This window comes from Dendroctonus ponderosae, unplaced genomic scaffold (assembly GCF_020466585.1).
Source record: "Dendroctonus ponderosae isolate FM_Combo_2020 unplaced genomic scaffold, Dpon_F_20191213v2 Dpon_F_20191213_1, whole genome shotgun sequence".
NCBI lineage: Eukaryota > Metazoa > Arthropoda > Insecta > Coleoptera > Curculionidae > Dendroctonus > Dendroctonus ponderosae.
The window spans coordinates 33,925,537-33,931,011 of NW_026017110.1; the positions used below are offsets into that span (position 1 = coordinate 33,925,537).

At 38.1% G+C, this 5,475-nt stretch overlaps 1 protein-coding gene across 3 annotated transcripts in view; it reads right to left on the bottom strand.

Annotated features, from left to right (window-relative positions):
* LOC109541405 (E3 ubiquitin-protein ligase RNF19A) overlaps positions 1-5,475 on the bottom strand; it is an 89,266-nt gene that overhangs the window by 52,299 nt on the left and 31,492 nt on the right. The window lies entirely within an intron of this gene.

The following is a 5,475-nucleotide window of genomic DNA, read 5'->3' on the forward strand; positions in this document are numbered from 1 at the left end:
CCACTTGTCCAAAACGGATAAATTCGATTGTTTCATTAAAATATGAGTCTTGCATCAGAACAAATTCACAGCGAGTTTTTCTAAAATACCATTCTCCCGATATTTCAAAAAAGATAATTTTTTTGAAGAACTTTGACCATCAATAGCAGAGGAGCCAGACAGTTTTTGTTAAGAAAAGTTAGATAAGATCGTCTTCTTTTGGTGCAAAGAATATTGCAGTATCCTTTTGATCATGTGCTTACGGGATGCCCTGCAGATATACATTTATTTACTTACCTTCCTCTGTTTCTATTTAAAGATAACATCCACCACCTTCTAGCACGTCTTTTAGGTTTTTTTTGTCAATTAATAAATTCACACAACTAAAAACTACTACCGTTGCGGCTATAACTGCAGCATCAGCAGTATCCTCCATATTGACGAATGTAGACAAACGTTTGAACCACACTTCAAAATGAATTTTGCTTCAAGCATTCGACACATCGTGTAGCAGATACATTTGCCGCACGAACTGTCAAACTTTTTGACTCAAATGTTCGGTCCAACGTTGGAACGAATGTTCGACGCACCGTGTAGCGCCGGTTTAAGGTACGATCAACTCTAACGTTCAAATGTAACAGTGTGGCCAAAATTGGAAATATGATAAAGCAGTTAGATAAAACTGTGGTCAAGGTATACGTACAAGAAAGGTGATGGTACAAGAAATGAAAGGGTGACGTTTCTTCGATATCACTTGCGAGTGTATTTTTTAAGAAAAATAGTGTTATTAGCGAATAATAATCTTACTCCTTTCTAAAATATTTCAGTTTACATAACCTGTAATTATTACAAGTAAGTCCTAATAAAAACAGAACGTACAAGACCTAATATGTCAAAAATATTATGCATGCTCTTTTGCGGAATTATGTATTGTGGACGTGCACTCTATGTACGAATTAAGCTGATCGAAATGCCAGTGAGGCTGGTAGACTACATGCAGGCCTTTTCAAGAATAGACGGGTTTCAGATTGGAAGCCTTTATTCCGGATTGATAAGCGGTACTAGAAAAGATCATAATGCTCTTTAACTGGCACAATGCAATCCTAATGCTACTCCATGAGAAACGTGATATAGCGGAACTTGAGAACCGATTTGCCTTCTGAGCCACCTCAATAAACTGTTCACAAAAATAATAACAACGAGAATTGGGCAAAAAAACTGGAAATCTATCAATCTCTGGAGCAGGCGGGCTTCCGTGCTAAATTTGGAGCAAACGACCATCTACAGAGCATAAACACGGTGATTGAAAAAAGCATTTGAAACTGTTGAACTGACTGCGGTCTTCAGTGCATTACAGGAGTGTCGAGTTGATTACAGATACTCAAAACTTCTTCATTCCTGATTTTAAGCGAATCGCCTGTTCAATTGCCGTTCACTTGCGTGAGACTGTTCGCTCCATCGTTCCCTGGGGCGCCCAACGTCTCTTCGTCCCAATGGGGACTTGTCGCGAGCGATCCTCACAAGTCTACGGTGGGCAATCCTGCTTATGTATGTACCCATTCATTGATGTTCTTGACATTACAGGCTGTCCTGACATCCTCGCTTCTCTCTCTATCCAGCAGTGTCTTTCCGGTGATCCTAAGGAGTATTTTCATGTCAGCTGTCTCTGGTAGTCTTTTTGTTTTCGCTGTTTCTGACCTGGTTTCTGCAGTATTTGTCATCACCGGCCTCACGACGGCTTGGTAGATCCAGTGTCCGTTCCCATACTCTTATTGCACCATATGGCATTCAGTCAACCAGCTATTCTAATTGCTTTTGTTTTTTGACCTCTCACCTCTGCCTCAATATCCCCAAAGCCAGGAAGTTCAAGACCAGGTTGTTAAATTTCATTTTCTGCTCAATTTCTCTACCGTCAAGCTCAAGTTTGCAACTTAGTTTTTGAAGTTGTTAAGGACTTTGTTTTGGTCGGTGATATTTCCATATTTAGAGACTTGGCTGTCAGGTTGAATAAGTGTAATAACCTTTGTAAGTGATCTTCACTTTCTGCAATGAGAGCAGCATCGTCAGCATAACACACTATTTTGATTTCTGCATCCCCCATTTTGTATCCCTTTAGCCCTCGAACACTTCGAACAATTTCTTCCATTATTAAATTAAAAAGGGTAAGACTCAGGAAGTCTCCCTGACGAATTCCGCTACCCGCCGGTATTGGTTCTGTGAGGTCTTCTTCTATTTGTGCTCGTATTTTATTGTTTGTATACATGTTGTCTATGGTTTTAATGAGATTGTGTGGGATTTGCCTGGTGTAAAAGAAATGCAGGATGTCTTTCAGCTGGACACGGTCAAATGCTCTGTTAGGTCAACAAAACATATAAAGGCTGGCTTGTTTTATTCAATCGACTTCTCGACTATCTGTCTTAATACGAACACGGTGTCTGTGCGATGGTCGATACTTAACAAATCTACGTTTTGCGGACAACTCAGTTTTGCTCTCAGATAACGTTAAAGACATACAAGATATGTTACAAGAACTACAAAAGGTATGTGCTGACGTAGGTCTAAAAATGAATATTTTAAAAATAAAATATATGAGAAATTTAGCTCCCAGTGAGCAAAGTTTCATTGGTGAGGAGGAAGTAGCTCTGGTGGATAAGTACAATTATCTGGGCCATGAAATCCAAATCTCACGAGACAATCAAACGTACGAAATGAAAAGATGAGTTACATTATCTTGATCAGTCTATGGAAAACTCGCGAACGTTTTTAAAGGCGACATACCGCAATGTTTAAAGAGGAAGGTGTTTGATCAGTGTGTGTTGCCAGTCATGACCTATGGAGCTGAAACGCCAACACTGACCACAGCAAGTGCTAAGAAACTGAGGGTAACACAGCTCAAGATGGAAAGCTCGGAGTGTCACTGCGGGATCATATAAGAAATTAATATTTACGAAGAAGAACCGGCGCCACAGATGTAGTTATCCAAATTCGCAAAATCAAGTGGAAGTGGGCCGGACATGTGGCACGAATGACGGGCGGGAGATTAACGAAAATGCTGCTCGAGTGGAGACCGCGCTTGGATAAATGAAGAAAGGGAAGATTTCCTACACGTTGGACGGACGATATAAAATGATGTGCAGGCAACTGGATACAGATGCTCAAGACAGGAGAATATGGGCAGAGATGGGGGAGGCTTATGTCCAGCAGTGGACCCAGACAGCTGAATGATGACAATGCTGATGATGATAGGTCACAATAACAACTACTCAAATATGTATACTAAAGGGTGTTTTTTTTAGAGAAATAGAACTGAATGAAAATAAAACTCATAAAATTCATGTTAAGGTCATGATGGCGTCTTTATCAAAAGACCCCATTGCCATTGTAGCTTAGCTATGACTTGGGGTATAATGCGCCGCATCTGGCTCAAATAAGGAGTAATCTGGAAGTCCAATTTCGACCACTTTCAAACTTCTTCCAGACCATAAAGCACAAAAAACAGTGAATAACTGCATATAACGGGTCTCAATAATGGCTTCGTGATTTTCGTCGCTCCAAATCCGGCAATTTTGTTTATTTACGCAACCATTGAGACAAAAACGATTACGTCGACCGCAAAATAAACGTAGCTCACTGCGAGTTTGGCGAACTCAACAGAGATTTTCGAAATAAATTGCCGAATTTGGAGCGGCAAAAATCTAAAACCTAAAAGACATTATTGAGAAGCCATTATATTCAGAAAAACTCACTCTTTGAGGTCCTCCTTTTGTGGTCCAGGGGAATCAAAATGGTCAAAAATTGGTCTTCTTTCGTGGATTGCTCTTCATTCGAGCCAGTCACGGCGCTCATATGCCTCAAATAATATTTAACTTATAATGGCATACAATTGTCTTTTGAATGAATTTTGATGAAATTATTTAAAAAAACATTTCAATCAATTCAAGCTCTAAACCTCTAAAAAACCACCCTTTATTATATAATTAGATACTTTAAAGTAAAAATGAAGTGGAGGACGACCACAGAATGATAAAAATTATTTTCCGTCTTCACTAGAAAAGTGAAAAAGAAGTTTTGGACTTAATAATAAATTGGCACTTGGGCACCAGTGTAAGGAAATTTTCACCCATATAAGCAAATACTACTGTTCATGAAATTATTAAAGAGCAACTACTCTACCCGTTTTATGTTCAGAAAGTGCATGTGTCATGCTTGAGACCATCCTGCCAGAGTAGAAATTTGCGGATCATTTTTTGATAACCTGGGCTGCTCATGTTCATGCAAAATCCACATGCATTTGTTGACAAAAAATAAAATTTAACTATTATTAACATATGAACGAACACAGCAATTGACGCTCAACCAGACAAAAATAAGATGCTTTCAAGCTGAACGACTAAAACTTTATCTAATGAAAGATCGAACTTTATTAGAGCTGCTAGCTTTGGTTAAGCCGCATCCAGACGTTAATAATATTGTTGCAAACCCAGGTCATACTCGGTTCGCTTGGACACGAGACGGAATACAGTGTGGACAGATTGGGCGATTTGTTGCAAATTAGGCTACTTTTCGAAGAGAATTGTTACGAAAGTTTTAAGAAAGTCGCCATGCGATTTTTGGGCGATCTTCCTCAATTTTACACCTTAATGTTTGGCGTTTTGTCACTATTTTGCACCCACAACAAACCAACTGTTTTACACAACACTTTTACGACTTTTTAACTTAGGTGTCACAATAGATATGATATCAAAACTTAATTTTAAATTAAATGAAGGCATTGCAACACAAATATGAGAACAAGACGAAAAAGTTTTGGAGTTTTGCAACGAAATATTTTCAAATATCCTATTTTCAAAACTTATTTAGAATTAGATTTAAGTACTATTAACATTTAAACTTGTTATTATGCCTTTTCTTGCTTAATAAAGTTAAAATTACTAAAAATAATCTATACTAATTTTGATTTTTTTTCTGTAAAGACCTGAACTATTTTACTTCCTAATCACCTGTAAACCGGATTAATTCCACTTCCTCGGCGAAAGAGATAAATCATTATGTTTTTAGACGCTGCATATAATTTTTTTAAAGATCGCTTTTTAATTTTTTTCCAGTATTTAATTACAAAATGTGATTATGCCATCATTTGTTTCATAAATTACCAAAACTACTCCTCTTTAGAGTTTGCGTAAACATAATAGGGATAGCGAGGATTGCGACTTTGGGCGATAAAAGCTCGTCTGTGGCGGAATTGCTTACGGAAATTTGACCACATTCACTTGTCTTTATCTATGACCACATTGACATAGCTACACACTCTAGAAACTTCAGAGCATATTCTGATTCACCGAAATGTTCGGCTTTCTGTCCAAACGGGCGTATGATCAAAGCGTGTTATTTAATAACAAGCGACGACTTGCTGCGAGCCGTACGTTGCAAAATTTTGACAGGGCTTTTTGTTAAGCCTCAGTCCCATGCATCAATTTTTTTTGAATTTTCTATTAG